At 42.3% G+C, this 20514-nt stretch overlaps 1 protein-coding gene across 1 annotated transcript in view; it reads right to left on the bottom strand.

Moving 5' to 3' along the window:
* Otud7a (OTU deubiquitinase 7A) overlaps positions 1–8389 on the bottom strand; it is a 311702-nt gene extending 303313 nt beyond the window's left edge. Inside the window, exon 1 of the mRNA XM_055623230.1 lies at positions 8244–8389. The gene's annotated coding sequence lies outside the window, so the exon portion shown is untranslated. The remainder of the gene's footprint in view (positions 1–8243) is intronic.
* Positions 8390–20514: the final 12125 nt, after the last annotated feature.

Below are 20514 nucleotides of genomic sequence, written 5' to 3'. Positions count from 1 at the left end.
TGTGTGTGTGTGTGTGTGTGTGTGTGTGTGTGTGTGTGTGTGTGTATCAAACAGAGAGGTAGGTCTGGCAAGAAGAAGCACATTCTTCCCTGTTGGAGAGACTCTAAGCATTAGAATTTACTATATTTTTTCTTTATTTTGTCTGTTTGGTTTTGAGACAGTCTTATCATATGTAGTCCATGATGGCCAAGAATTTACTATGTAGACTCAAATTTATGTCCTTCTTACCTCCATCACTGAGTACAGACACGTTCCTTGTCCAGTTGCCACTCTTTTATACAGGTTGAAATTCTCAATTTGAAGGTCAGAAATGCTTGCTTTGAAATCTTCAGTGATTTTAGCGTGGACATGACACTCAATGCAGAACATCCCTAGCCTTATATGATGAGATACAGTCCAAATACAATATACTAAAAGCACTGTTTAACATCCCCTTCAGCCTGTATGCATAAAATGTGCATAAAATAGAAAGTAATTCTGTGCTTGAACTTGGGTTCAATCCCTAAAGACATCTTTTTATATATAACTTAATGTTCCAAATATGAAAAGCATTCCAAACTTTTCTGATTGCCAAATTTTAAGAGAAGGGATTATCAAAAAAATCAACCTGAGGCATTTACCTAATTGATCACTTTAATGAGTCACAACATGGCCGTTTGTTCTTCTATTCCCTTTCTTTTCTTCCCTAAAGGACTGTTTCAGATATGACTCATTTGTGTGACCTTCCATTGTCTCTTTCGTAACTTTAATGTTTACCATGCAGTAAACTGCTGTGTCTTATTTAAAACCAAAACAAAAAAGACCAATTGTGTAGTAAGTTGTCTCATTAAAAAGAACGAACTAATGTTCCCTGTGGCTACATAAAATATTTGTGACACATGGGATGGAACTATGAAGCACAATTTTTTTTTCTTGTAGTTATATGCCACCTAAACAAAAACTTTGCCTGTTACTGTATTGGGAGTTAAGGTTCTAAGTGTTTCAAATTTTATATGAACAACATTTTCAACCACTATGCTTCTGGACCCATGGGAGCCAAGCAATTCTAGAAAGAATAATTAAATTTCTAATTTCAATTCCCATAGGGCTACTAAATGCATTTAACAAACATGAACTGGGAGCTTGCTCTGAACAAGGTAACTCTGAGATGTAATAAGGCTTCTTTGATGGATCTAACTACCAGAAGGAGGAATGAATGCTATCCACAGCTCATTACTAATTGTAAGTACTCATTCTAATGCTTGTTATTTCTCACAATTTTCAATGTGGCAACAAATAAATATTTTTAAGAGATACCTAATTTTCTTTTTTAACATTCGCACCCACAGCAATGTTTTCAGCTTTCCTTACCTTGACTAGTCAGCAGTTGGAAAAACTAAGGAATTAATGTTTTTGTAGAATCATGGAGTTGGATGGGATAGAAGGCAGACAGCTACATCTCCTTATGTGAACATGTGACATTAAGGCTTATAGAATATTTCTATAGTGGGTTTCAACCAGAAAACAGGCTCCTGGCTAGGCCTCTCCCATGCAGGACTAGGCCCTTTAGTCATGACTCCACAGGGAGGAATGTGATATAAGTGCCACAGCACACTGATCTTCCTCCAAGAATTATTACCTGCTAAGCCATGGGATGGTCCAAAGACTCCACTCTTCTTGGGCTCCTGATGCCTTTCATCTATTTCTGCATTACTGTAAGGATGCATTACTGGTACACACACCATCTACCAGACTTCAAATGTGGTAAGCCAACTCTGGCAGAAAAAGTTCATCTAATGCAGGTAGACAGCTGAGAGATGGAGCCCAGACACAGAGAGCATGCTCTGTTTGATAAGATAGAGTCAAGAAGGCCCTGGCAGTAGAGCTGAGAGCCAAGGTCACATACATGTCAGACGAGAGAACCTTTAACCAAGAAGATAATCAAGACATATGTGCAGACACTGAAGCCCATCTTTGCAACCCACCTTAGCCTTTCAGCTTGACTATCTCCAAACCACACTTGCAGAGCAAAATTAAAAAGAAAACCACAAAACTCGTATTTAATTTAAATGACAGAACTCGAAAAGGACCTGCGGCCTTCTGTATGGGTGTATGTCACCCCAGAAATGGCATGAAGACCACTGGGCCCTTTACTACACTCAGGTCTATGGAAAATGGTGCAATAGCACCACAAAGAACCAATATTGCAGGCAAATATACTCAGAATGAAATAGTCAAAACATATCACCACCCCAGGGGAAAGAAAGCAAGACCACTCTGCCTGCAGGACCTGAGGCCATTCTATCTATCATTAGTTTCCCTCCTGGCATCTGTTTTCAGGACTCCACCTTAAGAATGCCGGTCTCTTGCCTCTCACCTCTCATTTTCCTGTGAAGGACTAATCAGCTATAAGAGCAGGAAAGGGTGTACAAGAATGAGCTCAATCAGCTGGGCTATACAGGGCTGATATCCACGTGGCCAGCAGCATCCATTGAAGTCTGATACTCAGAGTTCACCATCCATTGTGATTTCAAAGAATTTTAAGGACTGTTAACAGAGATGGTTAATAAGAATTTCTCAGCCATAGAATACATTCTACTTTTAAAACTTACCACTCTTTTTTTTTCTAAAAAAAAAAAGCCAGTCAAAGCAATTCATCCAAACAATGCTTTGAGTTTTAAGTACAAACTGTAACAGAATGAACGAACAAAGGGGAGAAACTAGGCTAGAGTTGAGACACACATTTTCTTTCCAAATCTTCATACTGGAATGAGTTCTCAGCCTCTGGAATTTAAGAAATTCCTGAATCCCTCATTTATCTACTCCATCCTCCAAGCCTACACAAAGTCCAGGGAAGTATTCTACCTATGGGGCCACCAGAGATTATGCCCAAAGTCACACAGCTGGTCATCAGGTCCAAGCAGCAATCTGATCCATTTGCTTTTGCTGCTGAATGATGATGTTATCTGGGCATGGCATGGATCAAAATACAAAGAAACAAATATCCAAATTAATATATTTTAAAAACAAAAATTGCTTATGCATTTTTTGGATGTTGATGAACTTTTCAATGTCTGAAAAATCATGCATGTGATTGTATTGTTTACACTTCAGTAATATTGCTGTGGTTTAGATATATTTTGAGTATGTTGCTCAAAGAATCATACTGAAACCCAGCCTTTAGTGTGGAAGCGTGATGTGTAGGATTATAAGGAGCAAGATAAGAGGTAACAAGATTATTAGGATATTACCTTCAGAAGGGATTAATAAAGAGCCCAGGGAGGTAAGGGGTCCTCTAGAGAGCTGGCTGTCATAAAGTGAGGTTAGTCCATGTTCTTGTTACCTTCTGTCACACTGCCATACAGCCAGGGGTGTCCTCACCAGGGAACACTTGACCTAAAACTTGTATCCCCTAAAACTATGAGCCTCCTTTGTTGTTTTTAAAGCCTCCTTTGTTTTATCCAGCTTCAGATATTTGATTATAGTGAATAAAAAAATGGACAGACAAATAATACACTAGTTTCAAGCCTCAAATCAACACTGAAGGAATTGAGAAGAAATGGACTGCAACCATATAGGAGATTTTGAACATCTGAATCTGAGGATATCTAATTAGCATAAGGAATGGACAGATTAGAGGCTGGGGAAGAAGAGTCCCATAGCATGCGCGCCGAAGCCTCTTCTCCAACATGCCTGATACAGGTACTGAGTTGACAAACCTTCTGGGGCAGCGTATTGCCTCAGAGGGCAGTAAATAAAGGCTCAACCCGACAGAGCTGGCACTTTAGACAGATATCTGTGCCTATGTCAGGCAGCCTCCTTCCAAGTGTGCTTTTAAAGCTAGTTTAGTACAGGAGGAACGTCACCCAATCTCATCATGGTGGATACCCCAGAACCACATGAATGTGCAGTAAGCTGATACAATGAATGAAACAGAACAGACAAGGAAATGAGTTGAAAAGGTCTAATTTTATGTTCCATAAATCAAACACAGCATGTCACTTGTGCACAACCATTCAGTCATCATATTTTCATGGCATTGGTAAGGAAAACTAGGAGTATAAATTATGCTCAAATAGAAAAAAAAATGGGGGGAGGGGAGGGAGAAAAACTCAATCCTCTGAACTCACAAAGTGGGTCTACTTAGTTTAAAGGGAAAGAGATGCACACAGGAGTCGTGTTAGCATCGTGTGTGCTTTATTCTCAGAAAATGTAACAGTTACAACCACGAGTTAGAGCAGTAAGTATTGGGACTGTGTAGAGTCCCAGTTTTACCAGATAAGAATTTAGGGACATGGGAAGCAAAGTGTTTTACTTTGTCATGATGAACATGGGGCATGATCAAGTCATGCCTTGCCAAGAGTGGCTGGCTAAGACTTGCTGCAGGATTCATACTCTCCCTATCCTTGTCTTGACCCTTCTGCCTCAGTCCAGAGACACTGTCTACAAGCCAGCCAGCCAAACAACTCCCACCACACAATCAGGGGCACAGGTGGCATCCAGCCCTTTCAATAGATGTTTTTTATTCTTCTCCCATATAATACATCTCAACCTCAGCCTCCCTTTCCTCCACTCCTCCCAGTTTCCCCAGCCTCTCCTCTTCCCCAGATCCACTCCTCCTCTTCCATTTCCCTTCAGAAAACAGAAGGCCTCTCAGGGATATCAATTGAACACAGCATATCAAGATGCAATAAGACTAGGCACCAACCCTCATATTTTAAAACATTTATAAACCACTTCACCTGTCTGTTACTGTAAACGGTAAAAAGAATCCTATCCTAAAGCCTTCTCCTTGCACTGTTCTGTCATGTCTTTTATAAGGTCATTTTATTCCTAGTCTTACACACAAATTTCCTGGGGACACAGCAGCCTTAGCAGTGGGAAAGTACTCTTTTCAGGGTTCAAAATATTTTAAAGCTAATTATCAAAAGAGACCTGAATGTTTTATTTCCATTTAAGTGCCTGCAGGTTTCGAATTCTATTTGAGTGGAATTTTCTCTGGTCACCCTCAGTGGAAATAGCTTTGCAAATGATTTGCTAACCTTTGTCTTTAATGTCTAGTGGCCATCTGCAGCACTCAGCATAAAAAGCCTGGCCCAGCAGAACGCTAAAAACTATGGCATTACCACTTGCCCCCTGGCAACCTGTAATTTGGTCTTCCAAGCAATTTCAAAAGAGTACTAAGTACACTTAGTCAGGGTACCTGGAGAATTCTCTCATAGGGTGTCCACTAAACTCTCCTTTCAAGCTATGAGAAGTCCCTTTTGTAGGTGGGATCCATCAGGAGTCTCTGGGGCTTAAGAGAACAGCTGAACACTGCAACAGTTATGGAAGCCATGGGGCATGTCCACAGGAGCTCCCTACTCTCAGGCAGACTGTGGCCATGTGAGTTCACTGCTCATAAGGCAAAGCCTCTCAGGGAAGATGTGGTTGAATAACAGGAGGCATACATTATGGTCATATCAACCACAGTAAGATGAAAAGTGATTGCCTACTTTCTCCTGCTCTCATTTTTCTAGGGAAGAAAGCTGAGCATTGACTAAACATTTGCTATGTGCTTTTCTCCACTAGAAAGATCCTGAGGCTAATCACTCTGCCCAGGGTGGGGCAAGCAGGTTCCCCTGGTAAATACCACAACATGGAGAACCATGGTTTGGTCAGTTAGAAATGGCCAACCATTATGAGTAGGAGGTTTCCAAGGGTGCCTCTAGTGGGCATTGGTGCTCTCACCAGCACACAGGAGTGCTTGTCCCCAAGCACTCTTCAAAGACAGGGGCAATTACAGAAATCTCCACTGATGGCCCCAACTCTGGTCACTCAAGTGCATATCTTATCCTCCAGTCTCATTCCTTGGGTACACAGTGGGGGGATGGGACAATTGGAAGGGTATATACACGGACACATACACACATGAACACACATGAACCACCCATCCAACATATACACTTGGTAATTCTTTCCAAAGCTCTGGTAGAGGCAGTCAAGACATACCTAGGACGCCCCCTGCTGGCCTGGCAAGAGCTGACTCAGCCTTTATTCTAAGGGCCTAAATCATGGATGAATGACCTTAAAATCTAGAGGGACAGACAAAATGACAAGATAAGGTAATTTGAGCTTCTTAGAAACAAAAGGCATAACACTCAATCAAACGCATTTCAAATGTGCTTTTGGGATGTTACAGGAAATACATGACTGATCCCTAAAAATCTAGAGGAAATAGTTGCTGCTATATATTCACAAGTATCACAACGAATAAATAAAAAAGTGAATATTTTCACAGATCTTCAGGTGGAAACAGTGGCTCTAAGGGCCACCACAGTTTCACAGGCTCTATTTATGCAGCCCAGAGCACTGAAACCACTCACCACAGAAGGTACTTTAAATACAAAAGAACCTTGGCACTGCCTACAAGCCAAGTTCACAAGGCAACCTGTGCAAAAGAAGCATCACGGAAAAGCAGTCCATGTGGCCAATTCCACTGCAAGGCCCCTTCACGCAGCATGCCACCATGAATAAGTCTGACATTATCAAGAGGTCAGAGACTATTTCGTGCACACTGCTCCCTCACTGGTAGCTGTCCCCTGTCCTCCTCCAGCAATGGGGGAGGGGCTGTCGGAATTTACTTTCCAAGGGGACACCTGCTACCTGGAATCTAGGCCTAGATGAGGTTAGTACCTAGCCAGACTCCACGAAGCAATGATTTGCATTCACTCTCACCCTGAACTGCTGTTCACCCTACCCTTGGTAGGGGCCACAGTAACCACTAGTTCCAGGTTCCAGGTTCAAACCTTCCTGTGACATTTGGCATTGAATTCTTTGCAAACCCAGTATGATCACACTAATAATTTAAGGCATCCTTATTTTAACCAATTAGGAGGTTTCATTAATTATTAAATACAAAAAACATCAATACTTTGGTTTCTTGTTAGATATGCTTTTGATACAGCAGGCCTAAGTAGATGTTCAGACTGTCTCAGGAACTAGCTTTCGGCTGTTCCCGTAAGAGCGGATACTAATGGTACACTCATATAATCAAATGATGGCATGCCGCTGGCATTTGTAGAGGAATTTCCCCCCAGAACTTGGTGTGCTGTGCAGATCTCAAACTCTCACATTCCTTGAACGCTTTGGGCAGGTCTTGGGGTCTGGTGGGACAGACAAGTGCTGGAAGAGCCCTAAAGAAATCAGCACCTACCTCTCTCAGGCACACCCTAGGAGATGTTGTGAAGGAGCAGCCCAGCAGATTCACCTGAAGCAATCAAGGCCTGAAAAGACTTGGGCTCTATTGTCTACCTTTGCGTGGACACAACATCAAATAGACGATTTCTAAGAAGTACTTCCCTGCACAGGTCACTATCCTTAACAGAGCTTAGGCAAGGTACAAGCACATGCTTCCATATATGATGGATCTATGTGCTCTGGATCAGCTGATTTCCAAACCTGGAGGGGCACGTTTTCTTTCAGCCACTCTTAAATGTACCAGTTTTCTAGCCAACAGAATAAAAACTGCACTTCTGTGAGGTTTTTCGAGTTTTGAGCGCAGAGAGGCAAATCCATTCGATGGCTAAGATTCTCAAAGAGCTGCAGCAGCTGTACCGGTCGGGAGGAGGGTACACTTGAGCGGTTATGTCCAATGAAGGAAAGTTTTAGTTAATGATGACATCACTGACATCTCCCAAATTTAAAGGAGCACTTAAAGCACAGATACAATTTTCCCCCTCCAGTGAGGAGATACTAGCGAAGGCCTCTGGGTTCAGAGCCAAATTGCATCAACCCTTTCGCGGCAGTCCAGCCAGACCCAGAGGAACGACCAGCGAGAAGTGCGCGGGGCCACTGTGACCCACGCAGCCATAACCCCTATGCAACCCAGCGGCCTCGGGCGCCGCTCTGGACCTGCCTTGCCCTTGGGACCCCCGACGCGCCCCCACGGACCGAGGGCCCAGTCCCCGTGCGCTTGTCATCACGTTCCAGTGCGGAACCGCGAAAAGGGCCAGGAGGCAGCTGCCCGAGCCATTGGGAGCGCCGCGCCCTGCCCTCGCCGGGCTGAAGCCGGAGCCGGTGGCCGTGGCGCCCACGGGATCCCGAAAGGATCCCGCAATGCAGACGCGCAGCGAGCCCTGCGCCCCCCTCGCCCTGCGGCCCCGGCCCGCGCCCACTTGCCTCCTAGCCGAGCGCAGGGCGACCCCGCGCCGCGCGCCTCCTCGCACCTGCCCGCTGCGCCCGGCCGGCCGCCCGCCGGCAGCACCGCGGCCAGCGCCGCTCACCTGCCGCGCCGCCCGCCGGTCCGCCCGCAGCGCCGCAGTCGCCGCTAGCCGACTTCCATCTTCCCTGGCTTCGGGGAAAACCAGATCAGCTGTTCCGCTCGCGCCCAGCCGCGGCCCCCTCCCCAGCTGCCGCGCGGCACCCGGGCCTCTCCTCCCCCGCCTTCCTGGCTGCGCCGCGCTCCGCCCCCCGCGGCCCTCCGCTCCGCCCGCGGTCGCGCGCAGCGCCCGCCTCCCTGCTCCGTCCGCGGCCCCGCGGCGCGCGCCCTGCCTTGACGTCACCACCTCCATCGCGCCCCGCCCCCGCCGAGGTGGTGCGGGCCTGAGAGCGCGCGTGCTCGTGGCCACCGTTGGCATCGGTCGCGCAGAGCTCTGCGAAGAAGCGATAGGACTCGCTGTGTCCCCCAAACCCTGCACGCTCTCCCATGCTAGCCCCTTAGGGTGTAGCCTTTCGAGACCGTCCCTGGACTAAGGAAACCCACCCCCTACCCCCAACCCCCGCTCTGCTCATCCTGCCTCTAAAGGTCTGCATTCACCTCTAGCTTCTCCCTCTGGGCTGGCTTGCTTTTCCTAAGCACCCTAAACTTTCGCTGGTCCATTGTGCCTCGACTTCATTTCCCAAGCCCTTCTGACCTTCTCCAGGTTCTTTTTTCCTTTAATAATGTCTACATGACTGTTTAAGAAGTTCCCCTCACCTGATAACAAGTAGTGCAGCTGCTTTCTGTCCTCTTGGTGTAGCTTTTGCCTGTTAGGTTCAGAGCTGGGGGGGGTCCATATTCTGGGTCCCTTGGTCAAGAAATTGAAATAACGGTGCAGAGGTATTGCAAATTAACAACAAAACTAAGAGCAGAGCCATAGTGCAGATTAGAAACATATACGGTCTACAGCGGGCCACTTCAGCGAGCACAGTCAAAGGCCCTGATAATTTGGAGGGTTCATTCTGTGGCCTTCCAGAGAAGAAGGCGTTTGGTTGATAAAAGATGTAGCATCAGTGGTTCTCTGCTTTGATTGACAGAGCAGATTATGTAAGTCATTTGTCACTATGCACGTCCTTTCCTATAACGTGTTTGATTTTAATCATATGCACATCCAGCTATACATAGTCAGAGGATGGTTAAACAGTGTATTCTTCCTAAAAGTTCACTCAGAGTGCATTTTCCCTTATTGTACATGCACACAAGACTAGTTCAAGTTGTATCAGAACCCCATTCTGTACCCCAGTTTAGGTAGAATATGACTGAATAAAAGCTATCAATGTCTGATGGTCTTTGCTGGAAGGAAACCTATTCCATTGTTTAAGTGGGGTACAGATACAGCTCCGTGCATGTAGGTGTTTTAGGTTCCCAACTGGTTGCATTGTTAGGAGAGGGATGTGTCTAAACAAAGATCCAGATTGCTAAACTGTGCCCTATGTATATTTCTCCTCAACCTCCCCGGGACACTGCTCCATAATTTATCATCAGTCTTTGAACTACCTTGTGCTGAGTAGGGGACTACAGCTGAATAAAGCAAAGTCCTCTTTTCTATTCCATCTCGAAGGCTGTTGTGTACCCTGCGTCTCCATTAGTGAAGGATCAGACAATTTCTCATGCCACTGGTCCAGGGTCAAACAGATGATGCATGCCCATTGCCTATTTTGTCAATTCTGGTGGCAGCTGTTGACGGAGCACCATTTGCAGTTGGGAGTTGTTTGGTCCTGAAGACATAAACTGTGTAATTATTGAGAAGAGAAAAGCGAAGAATAAACCAAAAACTCTGGGAGAGGGTAGATATGTAGGAGAGGGTACCAACAGTGCCAAGGTCTTTCAGGTTGAAAGGCTACTGTCCAGGGTTCCAACTCAGGCTTCTCTCTGGAGGATTTTTTTTTTTAATTTTAATATTGTGTTGGATTTTCCCAGTCTTGTCAACATAAAAGGATTTACCCAACAGCCACATGAAATTTAGGTCAGTTGTACACAACAAATAGGTATTTAGAGTGCAAATAGATCAAGGTAAATTTGAGCCCTAACCTGCAATATGTTAGCTCTCCACAACCCAGATCAGTCACCATCCTTATTTAATTCTTAACATACATGTGCTATTCAGTTCTGGGAACCTCACTTCAAAGTTTCCCCTTTTTGCTCCACTAGTTTGAATGAGAAATGCCTTGTATAGGTTCATGAATTTGAACACTTGGTTGCCAGGATGTGGTGCTGTTTGGGGATGTTAGGGAACCTTTAGGAGGGGGGTGGGTTGCCTTACTGAGGAAGTGTGGCACTGATGGCACACTTGGAGGATTTATAGCTATAACCTACTTGCTCTTCTGTCTCCCTCCCTTCCCCCCTTTCCCTCCTCCGCCTTGCATTTGGATGAAATGGCAGCTTCCTGCCTCTGCTGCCGTGCCTAGCCTAGCATGCCTTCCCCACAGTGATGGAGTCTATCCCTCAGGAATGCAGAATGCTAAAACAACCTCATTTTCCTTAAAGTTGCCTTAGGTCATGATATTTCACCACAGCAAGAGAAAAGTAACTAATAAACTGACCAAGCATCACCTTTTACTCTTGAAAAGGCCAAACGTTGTCTTATGGCCCACAGAGCAAGGGAAGCTAGTTCCCAGATGAAACTGAGTAGGCAGAAAGGCAGACTTCAGGAAAGAGAAACAGTTGACAAGGTCATTAAGGAATAGATTCCTGGATCATATTGAATTTATGCACCTTCATGAGCAGGGTCTGGGTTTTTTTTTTAAAATTTTGTCTTTCATAACTAGTATATCATTTATACATAATACATAATTAGAATATTATACCTAAAGTTAAAATAGTCAAGAAAGGAACAGGTGAAGAAGGCATAGAAACTAAGCCAAAGACCTCTGCATGAATCAATACTGCTTAGTCATAGGGATTACTTGGGTTGCCTCCCCCAAATCTAGAGGCTTTTGACACATGTAGTCTTTTGACATTTGCAGTATAAGTAAAGTTGGAGGTTTAGATAGGCAAACAGGTATAATAGAGCCCAGTTAACAACACAATAGCCTCACTATAGCCAAGACTAGCATTATTTAATCACTAACACATTTTTTTTCTTTTTCCCATTTATTTATTTAATCACTTTACAGCCTGATCCCAGGCCTTTCCCTCCTCTCTTCCCAGTCCCACCTTCATGCCCCTTTCCCTGTTCACCTCTCTCCTTCTCAGAGAAGGGGAGGCCCCTAAGGCCTGCTTCTCAAATCCCAGCAGGAATAAGTGCATCTACACCCCCTGAGGCCTGGCAAGGCAGTCCACCTAGAGGAAAGGGATCCAGAGGCAGGGAACAGAGTCAGAGCCAGCCTCTATTCCCATTGTTAGGGGACCAAATGATGACCATGCTGCATATAGGCTCTAGGTCCAGCCCATGCCTGCTCTTCAGTTGGTAGTTCAGTCTCTGTGAGCCCCATGTGTCCAGGTTGCCTTACTGAATAAAGGTTGCCAGCCTTATAAAGCAAAGTCCTCTTTTCTATTCCATCTCGAAGGCTGTTGTGTATCCTGCGTCTCCATTAGTGAATGATCAGACAATTTCTTATGCCACTGGTCCAGGGTCAAACAGATGATCTTCTTATGTCCTTGACATGATGCTCCAACGTTATAAAAAGTTTTGGGTGGCTCTTCAGGCAGCAAACTGTCTCTTTCATTTCCTATTTTTTGGAAGCTGCTAGCATGCACTTCTTATTTACTCAACTAATTAATTTTATTCCTTTTCAAGTCTCTGAAGGGAGTGACGACTAGAAACTCATACAATAATTAGCTTAGTTGCTTAGGAATTAAAAAGATGTTAGGTCTAGATAGATGTTTTTAGATTGATAGATACAAACTGTAAAAATAACTTAGCTACAAAACCTTAGACCCTCATAGATAGAATAGATATATTCTTCAAGATTGCCAAATACATTTAGACTAGACATTTTATATATATATATACACACACACACATATATATATATATACACACATATATATATGTATATATATAAAGAGAGAAAGAGTCTTACTTATTTTTTAATAATTGTTTCATATTGTTCTTACTGTGTTTAAAATGGCCTTTTTATTTAGACAGAAGAGGGGAATTGTTGAGGGGGTGTTCTAATGCTGACCCTCAAGATCTGGTTACACTTAATCTCATGTAAACCTGCCTAAGTCATTATATCTGACTGGTTCATTAAACAGCCCATTCCTGAGCAGGGCAGAATGGAGTAGGCTAAGGTTTTCGGACTTTGGAGAGAATCACGGGAAACAGATGGGAAGAGAGGAAGAAGGAGGTTGCCAGGATGGGTTAGCTGGAGAAGAAACCATGTGGGGCTGGTAGGAAGGACTCCAATAATGACATGAAAAGGCCCAGATATAGAATCAAGCAAGTATTCATAAGATTATGAACAGAAGATAGGATGGAAGATAGTATGGCATTGGATGGGGTTTGGAACATGGATGGTGAGATGATTCAGACAGCCTAGGTAGGATATCTGCCTGGCCCAAGGTAAATAAAACAATTATAAAATATAACAGGTGTCTGTGTCTTATTATGTGATAGGTGGTTAGAAAATACCGCTGTGATAATCATAGAGCTAAAAATAATAACATTATATAGCCCAACAGCCATTTTTAAAATTTGCTTTGACATTGAACCTTCCTCCCACTCTTCCACAGAACTTCCTGAGCTCAGACTATTGTTTGACTGTGGGTCTCCGCATCTGTTTCCATCAGCTGCTGTATGAAGCCTCTCAGAAGACAGTTATGTTAGGCTCCTGTTTGCAGGCATAGCAGAGTATTATTAATAGTGACAGGGATTGGCTCTCTCCCATTGGGTGGGTCTCAAATTGGGCCAGTCATTGGTTTGCCATTCCTGCAATCTTTGTTCCATCTTTATCCCTACACTTCTTGTAGGCAAAACAAATTTTGGGGTGAAGGTTTTATGGGTGGGTTGGTGTCTCCTCTTCACTGGAAGTCCCATCTAGCTACAAGAGGTGGCAACTTCAGGCTACTTAACTTCCACCACTAGGAGCCTTAGCTAGGGTCACCTCCATGGACTCCCACAATCCTCCCCTGCCCCCAAAGAGCCCCCCGATTTCTGTTTCTCTCCTTTTCCTTCTCCCCCAGACTCCTCTTTCACCATATCTGATCCCCCTACTCCTGTTACCCAACTCCCTCTCCCATTCAGTTCCCTCCGTCCATGTACTTCATTCAGCTGTCCATTTTATTTCCTCTTCTGAGTACAATTCAAGCACCCTCCCTTGGGATCTCCATGACTTCTTTGGGTCTGTGGATTGTAGCACTTTATTCCTTTACTTTATGGCTAATAATCACTTATAAGTGAGTACATACCATGTGTGTCTTTCTAGATCTGGGTTATCTCACTTAGAATGCTCTTTTCTAGTTCCATCCATTTGCCTGCAAATTGCACAATGTCTTTGTTTTTAATGGCTGAGTACTATTCCAGTGTGCAAATGTACCACATTTTCTTTATCTATTCTTCAGTTGAGGAATATCTGGGTTGTTTTCAGTTTCTAGCTATTATGAATAAAGCTGCTGTGAATGCAGATAAGCAAGTGTCCTTGAGGTATGGTGGGGCATCTTTTGCTTATATGACCAGGAGTGGTATAGTTGGGTCTTGAGGTAGATCTATTTCCAATTTTCTCAAAAACCTCCATATTGATTTCCAAAGTGGTTGTACAAGTTTGCACTCTGACCAGCAATGAAGGAGAGTTTTTCTTGCTCTACATCTTCTCTAGTAAGTGCTGTCACTTGAATTTTGGTCTTAGCCATTTCTGACAGGTGTGAGATGGAATCTCAGAGCTATTTTGATTTGCATTTCCCTAATGACTAAGGGCATTGCAGTTTTCTTTAAGTGCTTCTTGGACATTAGAGATTCCTCTGATGAGAATTCTTTGTTTAGCTCTGTACCACATTTTTTAATTGGGTTATTTGGTTTGTTGGTGTTTAATTTCTTGAGTTCAAATTAGATTAGGTGAAACATTACATCAGTAAAATATTTTCTTCCTTAAAGAATGTAAACATCCTGTCATCTATGGATGGAGGAAAATAGGACAATTTGAATAATGGATGATATTTGAAAATAAAAAAAAATACTGTTAGAGAGGTTTAGAATTTAGTTACTTGGGGTACCCAGTTGTCACTGTGGTTGAGTACATGTGTCATCCTGCTTTTTGGAAGCCCATGAAAAGATATTGAATCTGAAATAGAAAAAGAAATAGAAATCTAGTTTATCTCCTGAAGTGTTACAGAACAGGAAGTGCTTAAAATACTCAGTAGTCTTCTTTTCTTCCAGGTTGAGGGTACTCCTTTATGCGATGTTTTTTTCCCAATTGATGAAATTATCTCATTTTAATTTTTATTCATTTAGTTTTGTTTTTGGAAGCTTACCATGGAAATATACTGTAACCATTTCTCAATTTTCATTATTATGTTCAAAAGACCCTTATAATAGGTTTCTCATTAATAAACATGGTTCATATATTTTGGTTTAATTTTGTATAAGATGTCAGAAATTAGTTTATGAGAACATAATGGGTGTTGCACAAAAAGTACAGATCTCTGATTTAGAGGAACTAATGGAAATATCATTTGCTAAAGAAACTGAAAGGCTTGGTCAGTTTTGAGAGTTATTGTAATTGGTTTATTAAATGACCAATCAAGTGATTGAAGATTATGTGGAGAGTTGAACCATATAAAATAAGCAAAATTCTACAACCAGGTTAGAATATTTGTAATTTAGTTTGGGCTGCCCCAAGTAGGAGCAATTCTTAATTCTTGCTGTTAATATGGGGACTGTCTGAAAGTGAAAGCTTTACTCCAAAGGAGGCAAAAGAAACATTCAACATTTAATTTAAATAAGGCCTAATCACTAAGCTTCCACGGATTCAGTGACAGGATAAAGTATACCTTCCTTTTTATTCTGTGAGCCAATTTTGGCAAATGTTTCTAAGCAAACTAATATTTAAGAAAACATTTTTTGTAAACAAAGAATCAGGCATCAGTTTTACCCTGGACTAGTAAAGGTTGACCTTAAGAATTTTAAATATTGTTAAGAATCTTTAACTATAGTTAAATTAGTTATATCTAGGGAACAAAGGAACCTCTGAGCAGATGTGTACAAAGTGGATAAAGTTCTAAGTGAGTTGTTTGACGTCAGCACAACCATGTCAAAGACCTCAATGTCTCAGGCCCATGGGAATTGGCAAAGCCTTCTTTCATCCCGGCAGGTGGGGCTCAGAGTGATGGTAAAGACTTCTGGCCAGCATGAGAATGTTGGTAGTGTGTGCAAAAACTAGCAATGGAAGCTTCTTTCTTTGGGATGTCTACAGCCTGAGACTTCTCACCTGCAGACTTCCTACTGAGACTGGCTAACTCCTCCTTTGCTCTACAGAATAAACACTCTGAGGTTCCAAGCTGTTGAGTAGTTGATACTACACTATCAGAGTGAAAACAGCCCACCCCACTCAGGCTTTTCTGTAAGCATGTCTGAGTGTCTATCCTTTCTTCACTCCCTCACTATTCCACTCAGAGGGGACACTTCCAGCTCAGTTCTCATTTGATTTTCCTATATCTGGTAAGAAAGGTATGTGATGTTTTGACTGGTTAGGGTTACCAGTTTGATCTGATGGTAATTGTTTTGGTGTCTCTAGGGCTTCTCTAACTAACAAACAATAAGGAGATATATCATACCTGTCACTGGATATTTTAAAATAACTGCTGGGCTTTAGGAATCACATTGACTAATCACTGAGGAGTTCTCTTTCTAACTCCTTTTTCCTTTGTTGTTTTATGTAAACATTTAACTGGCTTATTGTGGTAGTTTGAATGAGTAACTCCCCTCCCTGTCCCCAGGCTCAGATGTTTGAATACCTGGTCCCCAGTTGGTGGAACTGTTTGGAAAAAGTTAGGAGGTGTAGCCCTCTTGGAGGTGCACTATTGGAGATGGGCTTTGAGGTTTCAAAAGACTGTGTCATTCCCAAAAAGTGAGTTAATTTCTTGTCCCGCCCCGCAGTCCACACATATGTCTCATTTTGTATAAGGATATGAGCTTTCGGGTACTGTTCTAATGCATGCCTGCCTGACTTCTGCCATGCTCTCCTCCATGATGATCATGGACTCACCTTCTGAGGTGGCTAAGCTCCCAATAAATTATTTCTTCTCTAGATTTTTTTTGGTCATGGTCTCTTCGCAGCAATAGAAAAGTAACTAAGACATTTGTAAAGGAGTAGGCTTCCATATGGGCTTTTCAAAGAACCTTCTTTTTTATTAACACTTTGCCCCACCCCATTCTCCTTAAACTTCCATCCCAGCATACCCCTTTATACTTTCATATCACTATGTTCCACTATCCCAGTCACTCAAGCTATTCCCCTATTCCAGTGGTCCCTTTCTAGTTTCCTGACTAGGATTGGTTAAAAGAGAAGGTAAAAATCCTGCTTTTTCATTGGAGTAAGTCCCCAAGATGCTTATTTTTGAACACACACACACACACACACACACACACACACACACACACACACAGAGAGAGAGAGAGAGAGAGAGAGAGAGAGAGATTGGTGAAATATCAAGTAAACAGGTGACAATAAAGTAGAGACATTGGTGTTATATAGCTTAAATGTTGTTAGTGTTTGGGTAATTGTATTTTTTTCCCCTGATTTTCTGGTTAACTTATAAATAGAGGTATGTTGAATTACACATCTGGGATATGAGATTGCTCACATTTGTTCTCTCAGGCCTATGATTCAATATTAAACTATTACATCTTTCACATTTTGATACTCAGTTGTTGGGTATGCACACTAAGATTATTATGTTTTCTTAAAGAATCTTCTTTTTTGTTTTGTTTTGTTTTGTTCCTGATCTCTTCCCTTGTTCTGAAGTCTGTTTTAAATAAAATTGGTATAACCACTATAGTTTTTATATTTTATTATTATTATTATAGAGGTGATTTTTTTATTTTTTAATAAAAGTAAAATAATAATAATTTTATTATTATTATAGAGGTGATGTGCTGTAGTTGTCATCATCCATTAGCAATCAAGTTTGCCTTAAAAGGTGTTTCATATAGACAAAACATAGCTGAGTTTTCTTTTGTAATTAATTCTGACAATGTCTGTGTCAAGGGTTTTCTCTGTACCCCAAAGCATCCTCAAACTCATAATCTTCCCCCTTCAACCCTGCCTGCTTCAGTTACAGGAATGTGCCACTCCCCACCCCGCTAGCTGGCCTGTCTTTGGACTGGTGCATTAGACCATCTACACTGAACATTGTTATTTTGACATATTTTATTTGACATTCAAACACATTGGTAACTGTTTCAGTGGCTTTTATGTTTTAAATCTTTTTTGATTTTCAAATGCTTTGTATGTTCCAAAAAATTGTTATTTCAACCCCTTCTTCCTCTATGTGATGTTAAAAAACCCCACAGACCTTTCCCAAGGGCAGTGTCAGACTTTGAGAATAGCCTTTACCTTTTTCCTCCTTAGGCTACCTTAAACCCTTTCTGCCTTTACTGGAACTGCATTCTGACCATATTGTAGGCTTTCCAGGTGATAACCACCCCATGAGACAACCCACAGTGAGACACTTGACTGAGCTTTGCTCTCACTTCACTCCCTCCAACTAGTTATCTCTCCAGACATCTACCCACATGGCTGCATAGACAATAGAACTGCTTCCCTTGGCTCCAACTGCTCAGAACCCTCCCAAACAGCCCAAATCACCACCCCTCCTATTCAAATGCCTATGTGGGCAGGTAAGAAATGTTCCATCCTGGAACTCTGCCAAGATGCCTAGTTATCCTGCTTAAGAGGGTCTGGCCAGGTTGGCTAAAAGGTCCTGTCTGTCTGTCTATCTATCTATCTATCTATCTATCTATCTATCTATCTATCTATCATCTATCTATCTATCTATCTATCTATCTATCTATCTATCTATCTATCTATCTGTCTATTCGATGAGTTTTGTTCTTCTGGAGAGCCCTGACTAATACTAGATCTAAACAGAGAATTTTCACAAGAGAAAATACAAATAGCTAATAAATAAGTTAAAAGCGTTTTGCATCACTATCCATAAGTAAAATGTAAATTAAAACTACTTTGAGATTTTTATCTCATTCCTGTTATAATAGCTATCATAAATAAACAAAGAGACAACAAATGCTGGGAAAGATGTTAAAAAAGAAGATTGCTTATTCACTGCTGGTAGGAGTGCAATCTGGTGTAGCCACTGTAGAAATCAGAGCGCCAGTTCCATAAGAGGACAGAAATAGATCTACCAAACTATCTAGCTATTCCGCTCTTGACTTAGACCATTAGGATACAGGTAAATAAGTAAATCTTCATGATATAAATGTACTGCTTAGTTTCTGGATAGATATTTTTTCATTACTAATTTCTAGTTTCTTTGTTTTGTGATTGGAACACATTTCATTTATCTTAAACCATGTTATTTTTATCAAGATATGGAGTTCTACATAAGCAGATGCTAGGAAAGCTCTTCCCAACCATGCTGGTAGTATTTTGTCAAGTTAACACAAACTTAGACTATCTGGAAGGAGGGACTTTAAGTTGAGAAAATGCTTTCACAAGCCTGGTCTTTATATAGGTTTGTCAAGAAGTTTCTAATTAGTGATTAATGTGGGATGGCCTAGCACACTGTGAGTGGTGCAACCGTAAGCAAGCGATTCTGGGAGTGCATAAGGAAACAGTCTGAGCAAGCCGCAAGGAACAAGCCAGTAAACATCACCCCTCAATGGCTTCTACATCAGCTCCTGCCTCCACGTTCCTGCTGTGCTTGAATTCCTGCCCCAATTCCATCCATGATGGACTATGAGATGAAACCATAAGCTGAAATAAATCCGTCTCTCATTTCTCCCCAAGTTGTTTTCTGGTTATATTTTATCACAGAAATAGAAACCCTAACTCAGATAGAAATTGGTAATGGATAGTCAGGTATTGCTGATACATTCCTGACCATGTGTTTCTGGAAGGATTGTAGAAGCTCCTTGAAACTATAGACTAGAAAAACCATTGAGTGTATGCTCCCAATGAGCTGTTCTGAGAGCTTGGAGAGTATTGAGAGAAATGCAGGCAAGTGTGGGAGTCCCATAAAGACTTCATCCAATTGCCAGTGGGTATCAATTGAAGATAGCTTATTGATCAAGAGTGGTACCACAGGTTCCCTTCTCCCTCTTAGTGCTGGGATCCCATTTTGCTTGAACCTGTGCTGGCCTTGTGCATGCTGCCATAGTCTCTGTGAGTTCATATGTACATCAGTACTGAAGACATTGTTTCCTTGGAGCTACCTGCCATGTCCAGCTCTTACAAATCTTTCTACCTTCTCTTCTGTAAAATGTCTTTGAGCCTTCAGGGAGCAGTGTGTCGAAGACACCTCATTTAGGACTTGGTGTACCATTTACAACTGAGTGCTTCAAAGTTTCTCTCAATGCACATTGTCAGTTGTGGATCTCTCTGCTGATTCCTATCTACTGTGAGAAGTTTCTCTGATGTGGCTTGAATAAGGCACTGGTCAATCAATACAGCAGTATGTTACCTGAAAGCATTTAATGCTATGCTCCTTTAACATAATAAAAAATTAGGTTTTCTCTAGGCCAGTGACCCACCTAGTTTCAGGTTCTTGGTTACTTTAGCAATGTCAGGTATGGACAGTTTCAGGACATCTATCCTGTGTGTAGAGGAAATGGGTTCTTTTAGGGGCTCTAACAGGTCTCTAGATAATGACTGAATTGGAACAGGAAATTTTGATGGCTGTGGTGTTGGTGATGCACGTAGTTTGTCTGAGAAGGGTTAGAGTTAGAGAACTAAGGAGATTGGCAATCTTTGAAGATTTGGTCAGAGAAGTGATACTGGATATTCCTAGGCCTGAGTATTCCCAGTCCTGAAGAGAAAAAAGATCCAGCAGTCATAAGAAAATGTAGAGTTAGCTTGTGCCAGGAGGTGATGGGTAGAACTAGGCAGAGTTAAAGCAGGGTGAGGTGGTAGGTCCCAGAACAGGGTTCTAGAAGTTTAGTTTTTGAGAATATATACTTGAACAGCAACTGGAAAGGGTGGGTAGTGGGGCAGGAATGAATGAATGTGTTCATCTTCTGGGCTCACCTCACAACTATCAGTCGTGATTCCTGCCTCTTGTTGTTGGTGTCAATGTGAGTCGTGGGGTTTAAGGATTTGGCACATTATTGGGATGCAGTTTTCCAGGATTCAGCCAGTGTGTGTGTGTGTGTGTGTGTGTGTGTGTGTGTGTGTGTGTGTGTG

Source organism: Psammomys obesus, unplaced genomic scaffold (assembly GCF_907164565.1).
Source record: "Psammomys obesus unplaced genomic scaffold, mPsaObe1.curated_primary_1811, whole genome shotgun sequence".
NCBI lineage: Eukaryota > Metazoa > Chordata > Mammalia > Rodentia > Muridae > Psammomys > Psammomys obesus.
Note: the sequence above shows the minus strand (reverse complement) of the source record. Positions and strands in the feature narration are given on the sequence as shown.